The sequence below is a fragment of the Schistocerca gregaria genome, chromosome 3, assembly GCF_023897955.1.
Source record: "Schistocerca gregaria isolate iqSchGreg1 chromosome 3, iqSchGreg1.2, whole genome shotgun sequence".
Classification (NCBI taxonomy): Eukaryota; Metazoa; Arthropoda; class Insecta; order Orthoptera; family Acrididae; genus Schistocerca; species Schistocerca gregaria.
In genome coordinates, this window is record NC_064922.1 from 117,359,694 (window position 1) to 117,372,423 (window position 12,730).

The following is a 12,730-nucleotide window of genomic DNA, read 5'->3' on the forward strand; positions in this document are numbered from 1 at the left end:
ATCTGATTCGAAGTAGTTTGCAAATTAATGGCTTACGTTGTTCATAACTAAAGTTATAAGCGTTTTGTTCGGAAGTTTTTGATTACGTTAATCTTTTCACTCGATATTTTTTAATCATATATCTCTTGCCGTTTCACTTTACAACATCCGATACCAAGTACGTTTGCAAATTCGTCCCTTATATTCCTTGCGGTTCTTCCAACGCTGCCTCCCTTTCTCTGAAGACATTTATTTTGCGGAGGCATCCTCCAACTGCCACACCAAACCCTGTCTGTTTCTGTATCTTCCACATCAAAACTGCCAGATGGTGATCAAACTGTGGCACTTTCTTAATTTCTTCTTAAAAAAAAGTGCAAAGACACTGTTGCACAACTCACTAGGTTATAAGCGTCTTAAGGTCTTAAGTGCATAGTTGTTTCTAAGACACCGAAAAACTGCTTACAATATTCGAAAAAAGATCTCCACACTTCTTCTAGCGCGTGATATTCTGTAATGAAACATTCTTTCCGGCTGCCTTTCTCTCGCCAAAATGCGCATGGTTTCATCGTGTACTCTGAAAGAGCAAAACCGGCATCTCCCACTGTAACAAATGGCAAACCTTCACCGTCCGAAATCATTCCTATTGCTTTTCTGTAACAAAAGTAAAAACGCCGAACATGTGTTTACAGGAGTTTGAAACTGCTGTCAAGATTTTTCAACATTTGTCATCATTTGTAAGTTTGCCAAACTCACATCAGTTGTAAGTTAGCCAATCTTCAACTGATATCTGTTTTTGTTTGTTGGAGTTGGTTTTCGGTGTGAAGGTACCTTTACACTGCAGGTATACCCTATGGATCGAAGAATTCAGATCATACTTGTTGTGTCAATACTGATTATACCTTGAGACATAGTGCAGCAAACGTGGAGAAAAGTTCTAGAACTGACATATAATAATCTATAGTAGCAGAAAATAAAGATGCGACAGATCAACCATGGAATTTCGAACATGGGAGTTAAACACTAACAAAAACAAAAGTAGTTCAGTTGTCACTAATTATGGAGTAAATAGAGAGTGTATAGGGCGCCCAACCAGTCTGGCCACACACTATGAGACAAAAACGACACACCACGAAGGAATTAGTCGAATGGTACGGAAATCCGTAGATGTATTATACATGTAGAGTCAAACGAATGCCTACAATTTCAGAAAAACTGGATGACTTATCCAAGAGGAACAGCATCACAAATTGAGCAAGTCAGTAACGCGTTGGTCTACCTCTGGATCTTACGCAAGGAGCATGGAATTAATTGATAGATTTGTTAGATATCGTGCCAGATTTGTCAAACTGGTGCATTAGATCGTCAAAATACTTAGCTTGTTGGACGGTTGGGCCAATAATGCGCCATACGTTTTCAATTTGTGTGAGATCCGAGGACCTTACTGGAAAACATAGCGTTTGGCAAGCTCGACGACAAGCTGTGAAAACGTCTTCTGCCTGGAACCTCGCTGAATGGAGTAGAATTGTCTTCAGTGATGAGCCTCGTTTCGAAATGAGCCCGAGCGATCAGGGACGACGCCACTGGAGACGGCCCGCACAGCTGTGGGAGGTACCAATAATACTGCCGCCCACCATACGGCCCAACAGCCAGTAGTGATCGTCTGGAGTGCCCTCACAGCACGGCGGCACGCCGATGATGTTCTACACCACGTTTTTTTGCCCGAATGTCCAAGGCACACTGCGACAATTTCTTTCGCTTATCTTCGTGTTGCAAAATCTTACCTTCCCAGCAAGGTCGTCGGAACCATACCCAGCTGAGAATGTTTGGAGTATTACAGGCAGGTCCCTCCAACCAGTCGGTAATGAAGATCTAGGGCTCCAATTGGACAGAATTTGGCTGGAGATCTGTCAGGAACTCATCCAACGGTATATAAATCAATGAGAAGTCGAGTAACTGCTTCCATAAGTACCAGAAGTGGACCAGCGCCTCATTGTATGTTCGAGTATACCACATCTTTCGATCTCCGTCCACTCGGATAATCCCTTCGTGGTGCTGTGGTATTTTGTGTCTGTATATATATATATGTGTGTGTGTGTGTGTGTGTGTGTGTGTGTGTGTGTGTGTGTGTGTGTGTGTGTGTATGTATCCAGACTAGCTCGAACTCCTGTACAATCTTCATTTGCTACATCATTAGAGCTAATCGAAGTACTTTTAATTTTGTCACTGTTTGAGTCATTTCATTATTTTTTGTGTTCGAAATTGTGTAGTTGATTAGTCGCATCGTTATTTTGTAATACCATATAAGTTACTCCCGTTTATAGATATCAGATTTCAGACTCGGTGACCTCCACGTTTGCTGTGTTATGTCTGAAGCTGTAGTCAGTCACCTGAGGATATAGTTCGACGCAGAGGAAGTCAATGAGTTTTGAAGAGTCGCATGAACAGAGAAAAGACCGTCAGTTCACTAGCTTTCCAGAGGGGAAGAGAAACTGCTTCCTGAATTTCAAATAGCAATGAATGTCACATGTGAAGTTTGCTGCTATATGATTCACTTCATTACGTTGAAATGGTGAAAGGAATTAAATGTGGTTCAGTTTACAACCAAATTCATGACTGAATCTTTTACTCTTCACTAGAGAATACGATTTTCTTTATATAGATTTTGAGACTCCTTGTAAGGAATCGGGTACAAGACTTGGACTGAAACATAGAATTTCGCCTTTTATTTCAAATGCGCTTACGAATAAAGTAGACAAGACCACAATCTATTCTCACAACTTCAATTCTGTCACAATTCTCTGTCGTCTTACATGTCTAGATGCCCGATCCGGATTCACACGTCTGATATTATGAACTGTTACATGCTGCTTTACATCCAACCTTACTACCGCGCTTTGAATGCCAGAACCATTCCTGATCGTTTCCTGGTGCCGCACTTTTACGATTACAATCGCGTCTGAAGAGGGAAACAGGTCCTCATCGTACTTGACAGTGTTAAGGCGTATACGCAGATCCCTGTAGCTGAAAAAGACATTACGAAAACTGCAATAATCGCCTCTTTCGGATTATTAGAGACTTTATTCATGACCTTTGACCTGAGAAACGCAGCACATATGTGGCAACGATTCATCGATCCAGTGCTACAATGTTTACCACACTGCTTCGCTTATGTGCAGGACATTCCCGTTTATTCGGAAACTAGAAGCCCATCAACAGTATCTCGTTGAAGTTTTCTAACACGTCCCTGCCCCGGTATCGTATGAATATGTCAAGTAGTACATTCGGCAAACAGCACATAACCGTCTTGAGACACGTAATTTCGTCACAGGGAATACGCGCCTTAACTGAGAAGGGAGAGGAGGTGCTGAACATTCCACGACCAGTTGCAGTGAAGGAACTACGCAGGCTCCTCGGCGTACTCAAGCTTTACCGTTGCCACCTGCCACGAACCGCTGAATCGCAAGAACCGCTGACAGCCGCATTGGCCGGTCAGAAGGCTAAAGGGATGGCATTGTTGCAATGGTCACAGCTACCGATCGACGCTTTCGAGACAGCCAAGAAGACTGTAGCCGAAGCTGCGTCCCTGACAATCGCAATGGATGCTAGGCAGGTCGCCATTTATACAGCGGTGAAATACTAGCTAGAAGCGCATATCGTCACGATGTACACGGACCACAAGCCTCTCACATACGCCTGTCGTCAAAACAATGATTGTTTCTCGCCACGACAACGTCACCAGGTATACAACACGTCCCAGGGCTAAATAGCGTAGTTGCTGACTGTTTGTCTAAGGTTAGTGCTGTCACGAACACCACTGATCTCTTAAGCATGTGCAAAGCGCAGCAGCAGTCTGATCAAGAGCTATGTAACCTTTTTCTAGACGCAGAGACTGGACTACAGCTTGAACTCGTGAACGTTCCCGGAGCAAACGCTCGTCTACATAGCGACACTTACACTGGGAAGACATGGCTATATGTACCAGCAGGTCGACGCAAGCGTGTCTCCCATGGCCTACACGACCTCTGCCAGCCAGCCAGAGCATCAGCAAAAGTTGTCGCCTCCCGTTATGTTTGGCCCGGAGTACAAGACGATTGTCGGTGGTGAGGACTATTTGCGGCTTGTTAACGAAGCAAGATTGCTCACGTACTTGCGACCGTCAGAAACTTCCCACAGAGGACGGAGGTGTTCGCCAACGTTAACGTAGGCGTCGTGGGACCTGTGCCGCCGTCAGACGGCCAACGCTATTTATAGATAATCATAGATAGATTCACACGATGACCTTAAGCGAATCCGGTTGATAACACCTCCTCCTACACACGAGCAGTGACATTCATGTCACAGCGGGTCACGCGATTTGGATGACCATTACATACAAATTCCGGCAGGTGACGCCAGTTTGAAACAGAGCTCTTTGCACACTTCAGCAAATTTTGCGGCACTACCCACCACCTCACCACGAACTACCGCCCATCTAGCAACGGAAAGGTGTAGCGCTCGCACCACTCCCTTAAGGCAGCGCTCATGTGCTTTGACACGAAGTGGAATACACCCTTACCCTTTTTTAACTCGGCCTGCTAGCGGTACCAAACCAGTTCTGGACGCGGCGCCAGAAGAGCTCGTGTATGCCGACACATTGTGCCTACCAGGAGAAGTTACTGAAGTGCTTCGTCTAAGGAAACTCTACACCAACCGGAATTCATAGCGCAACACAGAGAGCATATCAAACGTATGCGACCGCACCTATCATCACGGCACTGGCAGCATCCCCACTGTCTCCTCGCGCCCGGCGATACGACTCATGACATTCTAGTCAACGGTAAGCGAAGAACTGTCTCAGCTGACGAGGTTAAACCTGCCTTTGTGTTAGAGGAACCCGTCGACACATCCCCGCCCTGTCAACCGCCCCCACCGTCTTCTACGGCCAACAAGCCGTCTCCTTCCTCGCCGCCGCCGCAGCCGCCGCGTCAATCGTTCTCTGCTTGACACGTCCTATTTCCTGCAAGTTTCTTCGGTAGCGTTGAGTCTCGTGAGAGCCGACTATGCCCCACTTCTCCTCGGGGACTGATGTGGCGACCAATCGAGGCAACGAGCTCGATGACCGTGATGATCTGGTCGCCAGTAACGTCAAGTAGGTTCGAGCGCCGGCCGCTCGGAGCGCTTCCTCGCACTCTTATTCCTTGCTGCGAACAGAGCGTTCTTTGAACTTGCTACACCACTGGCCATTAATATTGCTACACCAAGAAGAAATGCAGACGATAAACGGGTAGTCAATGGGCAAATATATTATATTAGAACTGACATATGATTACATTTTCAGGCAATTTGAGAGCATAGATCCTGAGAAATCAGTACCCAGAACAACCACGTCTGACCGTAATAATGGCCTCGATACGCCTGGGCATTGAGTCGAACAAGGCTTGGATGGCGTGTACAGGTACAGCTGCCCAATCAGCTTCAACACGATACCACAGTTCATCAGGACTGGCATATTGTGACGAGCCAGTTGCTCCGCCACCATTGACCAGACGTTTTCAATTGGTGAAAGATCTGGAGAATGTGCTGGCCAGGGCAGCAGTCGAACATTTTCCGTATCCAGAAAGGCACGTACAGTACCCGCATCATGCGGTCGTGCATTATCCTTCTGAAATGTAGGGTTTCGCAGGGATAGAACGAAGGGTAGAGCCACGGGTGGTAACACATCTGAAATGTTGCGTCCAGTGTTCTAAGTGCCGTCAGTGCGAACAAGAGGTGACTGAGACGTGTAACCAATGGCACCCCATACCATCATGCAAGATGATACGTCAGTATGGCGATGACGAATACACGCTTCCCAAGTGCGTCCACCGCGATGTCGCCAAACACGGATGCGACCATCATGATGCTGTAAACAGAACCTGGATTCATCCGAAAAAATGACGTTTTGCCATTCGTGCACCCAGGTTCGTAGGTGAGTACACCATCGCAGGCGCTTCTGTCTGTGATGCTGCGTCAAGGGTAACCGCAGCCATGATCTCCGTGCTGATAGTCCGTGCTGCTGCAGACGTCGTCGAATTGTTCGTGCAGATGGTTGTCGTCTTGCAAACATCCCCATTTGTTGATTCAGGGATCGAGACGTGGCTGCGTGATCCGCTACAGCCATGCGGATAAGATGCCTGTCATCTCGACTGCTAGTGATACGAGGCCGTTGGGATCCAGCACGGCGTTCCGTATTACCCTCCTGAACCCACCGATTCCATTTTCTGATAACAGTCATTGGATCTCGACGAACGAGAGGACCAATGTCGAGATACGATAATCCGCAATCGCGAGAGGCTACAATCCGAACTTTATCAAAGTTGGAAACGTGATGGTACACATTGCCCCTCCTTACATGAGGCATCAGAACAACATTTCACCAGGCAACGCCGGTAAACTGCTGTTTTTGTATGAAAAATCGGTTGGAAACTTTCCTCATGTCAGCACGTTGAAGGTGTCACCACCGGCGGCAACCTTGTGTGAATGCTCTGAAAAGCTAATCATCTGCATATCACAGCATCTTCTTACAGTCGGTTAAATTTCGCGTCTGTAGCCCGTCATCTTCGTGGTGTAGCAATTTGAATGGCCAGTAGTGTATATGTTACAGTTGATAATTGTTGTTGTCTTGTTGCTCGTCTTTGAGTCAAGATGTCAATTACGGCTGACACTGAATAAATATCACTCTCTTTTCTTTTACGTTTATTTCTATGGTAAATTGGAGAGAGTACTACAGTGATAACGAGAAGATAGTTATAGATTACTAGTTCATTAACTGTAGACGCCACGTAATACACGTGCGGTAGCGTTCCCGCTTCCCGCACCCGGGTTCCCGGGTTCGATTCCCGGCGGGGTCAGGGATTATCTCTGCCTCGTGATGACTGGGTGCTGTGTGTTGTCCTTAGGTTAGTTAAGTTTAAGTAGTTCTACGTTCTAGGGGTTTGATGACCATAGATGTTAAGTCCCATAGTGCTCAGAGCCATTTGAACCATTTGAACGTAATACACATCAGCAAGTGGCGGTCTTGTAGCCGTATAAGAGTCATCTTAAGTCATATTACTGACGTTTATGCCTGGTCAAATGATAGCGTCGATGTCGTAACGCTATAGACACAGTGCGCAGTACCAAATTTGCGCCTGGTGTCCAAAATTGGAACTACTTTTTCCTTAGCGTAAATCGGTTCCGTATTAACGCGTTAGCGTACCTACCGAGTTTTGCTATCTTAAGGTAGCCACACTAGATATCCGTGGGTAATCGAACCGTAATTACAACCACCCTGTAGTTACAGAATCTCATTACCTCTGCCCGAAAATCTAATCCATCGCAAAACCGTGGCGGGGCAGACGAGGCAGTATTTTGGTACATGGGACACTCACCAGGACTTCCGTGGGACGCGTGGCAGTAACCGGAGGCGCCGTGGCAGCTGTGGACCACGTGGACACTAGTGCGAGCCACATGTCTCCTCTGATACTTCATTACTTGCCCCATGGCGATGGAATCGTCCTGCAGGATAAATATCCGTGTCACGAGGCCAGAATCACGCCACAACGAAGCCGGACAGTGGATACACGTTGATGTGTTTGACACAAAATACTCCTTATGTGAACCCGATGGAAGACATCTACAACGTTACAAGGCCCCATCTATGCTCCCTGAAACCACCGTTACGGGAATTTTGTGGCATGTGCGTAGACATCCGAGGCCACAAACCTTCAGAAACCTAGAAATTGCTAATCGAAACCACTCCACTCAGATTCGCTGCTCCATTGCGGTTCCCAAAGTGGTCCAGCACACAGTTAAGCCGAAGTGGCCATGACGCTTTTGCTGAGCAATGCATGTCACGAGTGAATCGTTACAGAGAATGATTAGATTTTTTCTTGGATTGTATAGAAAGCAATTAGTAAAGTCTGTAGTAACGAATCGCATCTAGTTTCATTACATTACGGCACATAATATATAACGCAAATACAAAGAAACAATGTACATTTGCTGAGTTGTATCAAACTAACTGCTTGCTAGTTGCATTGTGGTAATATTTTAAAGGCGTTTTTATCATCCCTTGCTGTACCGAGTGGAAATGATGCGAATGCGAAATTCGCATGCATCGGAGACATGACCCAGATCTCACAAGGACAGTTCTGATTGAATTTGTCTTTTACTTGAAACTGTTTCACGTAGTGGACAGGATTTTACATTCGGAAAATAAGTGTTTCTTTGGCCCTCCTTTTCCTACTACCGAGGTGCTCTGTTCCTAAGGATACTGACGTCGTCGTACGCCTCATACCTTGGAGCCTCATCTCGTTTCAGCGACCCGTAGCTCACAGTGTCTTCTCATCTCTTTCTCGGGCACCTCACGTCCCTGCTACATATCTCTTGTCCTTCTTCACCTCGCTCTTCGGACCTCCCATCTCTTATCGCACTGCGCCGTCCTCCCATATTCATGAATATGACGTGGCATGTGAACGCTTATTTGCACAGAAGACGTCCTGCTTGTATATAAGCTCATCACGGTTCAATATTGATCTCTTTCGTCAATTAAGGCGCACATATTGCCCTAAGTGATTCTTCTGCCGTATGCTCGTGTATACATTTAGTAAGTATATTAGCTGATCATCTTTCAAGCCTTAAGCCGATCATTCAAGACTTAAGCCTTAAGATTATCAGTCCTCAGCTAGAATATACTCAAATAAGTATCTGCGCAGTGAACTGTCAGAAAACGGAACTCAGACATGTATTCGCAGCCGAATTACTTGTTTTGTATACGACTGATGCCTCGATTTCCATACAACGAAAACCGCGTAAAATGTGTCTCTTTCAGAATCAGTAAACAGAGAAAAATCAGTGCTAAAATAGTGGCGGTTCACACATACGCTTCTAAACGTTTTGCTTGATAAAATCTACAACTCTATAAATTCTTTGGATAACAATGAGTCAGGTTAAGATTCCTTTAGCTAGTTCCAATGGGAATGAAAGAGTATATCTATTCGCAACACTGCCGCTGCGCTCTATACGCATAATCATGCCAAATACGTAAACATGAACTACGGTCACTGTCTTTCCTTAGGAGTACTTACAATTCGAGAAAGAAAGAAACTACTCTCATTATCATACCTGCGGAGAGGAGGCAACGCCTGGCTAGACCGCTTCGAACTCCGTTACTTGTTTACCGTACCGTTGTGGAATGCATTGTGGGATGAAGGGAAACGAGAATACGAGTGCCCATTGCTGTCAGACCGCCTACAGGAGGGGAGTAAATGTAAACTCCTATAAAATCTTCTCAGGGACTCCAAACAGAAAAATTACCGACGCGTCGAATCTGGTGGAACCAGTTCTGAATGCTCTGTGACACTCACTCAAAAATATGAGCTTCGTCTTCATGTCTGGCTTCACTTAACGAGGCCTATTTGGGCGAGGTGACAACGACGCCGCCGATGACTTCCATTGTGTCCACTGTTGTTCAGACTCCTCATCAGTAATGTTTCCACACGACGCTCTCTTCGCTGTTGAGTCGGAACTTGAGAAACAAAGTCGGCTGAGATCTTCCTCATTCATTAATCGTGTTTTAAAATTAGGTGAACCTCCCTCTGAGACAATTGATTTAACTCTGGGATTTGTTCAACTGTCTCTCTTCAGTCTCCAAGCACATGGTCGGTAATTTTCTCGACTTTTTCGTATGTCCGGTATGTTGATGGATTACCAGAAAGTGGTCTGTCGCCATTTTTGAAACGTGAAGTGCATTCGTACAAACTTGATTTTTGCCAAAAACTTTTCTGATAAATGGTTACAGTCTCAGCGTCGTTACTCTCGAGCAGAAAACAAAATTTCGCAGCTGCGGGTTTTCCGCATAACGCTTCCTGTATATAAACAACTTGATGAAACTCAATGCGAGCAGAGAAGACTTCCGGGGAGGCGCCGGAGGCAGTACTGAACTCGCAAAGAGTTGCGCGATAAACCCCATCGAGAAAAATGCGTACTAATTAAGATCCACCCGGGAGCCACATTCATTCCCTGTTAAGGTATCAGCGACCTAAGATACAGGTCCCATGCACGCTCATTACCACAATTCTGCAGACCATGTAGGCAACACATAAATCGTGACAAGCGAATCATGAAACGTCGCTCACCGTGTTCCTCACTAAGAGTCAGGATACGACAGACGGCGACCCCTGTGTTGATGTCACCTTCCCTGATGTCCGGAGGGCATTCGAATACAGCTCCCTTCTGGGTAACAATGAAATCAAACTCGTGGTTACAGGTTATCCATCCCACTTTTCTTTTGAATTATGAACGTCGGACCAAACAGAGATATTTACATCCTTCTTGACATGGAGGAACATTTACACATGTAAGTAGCTTCAGGCGTATCTCAAGACACGACTGCGGGCCCGTTAATGCTGGAGATTTATATAGGTCACCTGATGGGTAATATAGCAAGCTCCTTTAGAAAATCTGCAAATGATGCTGCGTGTAAGGATGCCGTAACGCTAGAAAATTTTCTAGAGAATTACGTCCTGCGTGGAGTGGAAGGTGTACGTATAGAAAATTATGTGGTTCATTGCAGATCAAGGTAGAAGCAGTGTTATTGCTAGATTGAACAACTGACGAACATTTACTCACAGCCGTTATATACCTAGGTGATTTCTTACGGAGCGATTTGGTGTATAGTATCAATATAAAACATCTTTGGTGATGCACCCTTATGTTCATTTTAAGAATTATAATAAAATGCAAGAGGTAGCTTCTGTTGTTGTGGTCTTCAGTCCGAATACTGGTTTCATGGAGCAATCTGCGCTAGTGTATCCTTTGCAAGCCACTCAGATTTCCCAAAATTGTTGTCGAAGACGTTAGGGTGCTGTTACAAGTCCTTTTCCGCTTACCTCGAAATTTGTAAAGACGTTCGTCTCTTACAGCAGAGGCGGCGCGCGATTCTCCGTCCTTCTCTGTGTTCGCCTCTCGCTTGATGACAAAGAGATTACTGGTACTACGTAGGTTGATAGTTGACACTGAGCTGCCAGTGATTACGCCAACAATTATTATGGACGTCACAATATGTTTTGACTAATCACAAATATTGCACAACCTTAACTGGATGTGGAGACCGTGACACTAACTCACGAGGAGAACACGACAAGTGCTACAACCCAATTTCCATGTCCATGTCCGTATAAGTTTACTGCACGAATGTTCTTCCGTGTATGTTGAAATAATTTTGTCTGTATCCGTCTAAAAATTGTATGTCTGGTGAATGAATTAAAAGAAAATAACAATAATAGAAAAAAAATATTTGAAAATTTTTTCGAAGAAATTCCTTAGTGTACCTTGATTCATAATCAGTTGCACGGAAAAGTGCTCCATTAAGCGTGGTTTGGCACGAAATTATTGTTAACGCGTGAAATCTCCACCTATATACACACGATGCTTCTTTCCCGTGTGAGGTTCATACAAAGAAATGTCACTATGGCACAGCTGCATTCGCGCGATACTCGTGATGTTCAGAATATCTGTGTTTCTGATGTTCCTATGATCGCTATCATTCAATGGAATTCTCCAAATCGTCCTGCAGAATAAACAACAGAATAAAATTTAACTGATGTAGGAATATGAGAATTTAAAAAGATTGTAAACCATGAAAATACCATAGACACACATTATATAAAAATGTATAGCAGTTACTATAAAATTCAGTTTTAATTTTACAATCAATGTAACGCTCTTGTGTCCCCTAACTTCATAAGAAAGATTCGGACAAAAACCCGCTACAACATGGGTAGATAAATGACAGAAACAAAATACATAAAAACAGTAATCGGAGTTTTAACACGATACACAGAAATGAAAGACCGCGACCCTAGTTTCTGTGCCACCAATTCAGCTGAGATACTCGCGGGCTTAAGGACATCTGAAAGACGTTGAAAACCCTGACGGCCGCTTTCTCAGTAACGGTCGAGTATCTACAGCTAAGGCGAGACACGTGTTCGCTTATTTTGGCTCCTCTCGCAGTTAGAGAAGTTTTGGGAAATTAGGTTATGGCACCTGCCTGTCCTCCTCGTCAGTGTATCGATCTAATTTCACACCAAATTCACGGTGGCCCTTTGTGGCCGAGCGGTTCTAGGCGCTTCTGTCTGGAACCGCACGACCACTGCTGTCGCAGGTTCGAATCCTGCCTCGGGCATGGATGTGTGTAATGTCCTTAGGTTAGTTAGGTTAAGTAGTTCTAAGTTCTAGGGGACGGATGACCTCAGATGTTAAATCCTATAGTGTTCAGAGCCATTTGAATCATTTTGAACAAAATTCACAGAAATAACATAAATATGTAGGACTGGTATGACTCAGACACTCAAATGAGAATTACTCCCGGTTATAAAGAACTGCATTGTGCAGTGTGCATCAGGAAATTATGTCTGGACACAAGCGCCTCTCTAACCCAACATCGTTTCCGTCCGACTGTATTGTCAAGTCGCACAGGAGGCTCTGATCTCCACCAAGAGGGAGTCAGAGGGCTTTATTCTTTCATATCCAAATGAGGTAATTTATAAAGTAACCAACGGGAAACGTGATAGCCCACGGATCCAGTTCGCGATAATGACACAGAATGGTACCCAAAGACCCACGTCATCGTATGTAACATGTGTTCACTTACTTATTGTGCACAACTTCGTAGATTTAATGACAGCCTAAACTGTAATAATGAACAATTTTCCTCAATGAGAAGCAATATTTTGTCTTATTAGATCAATCT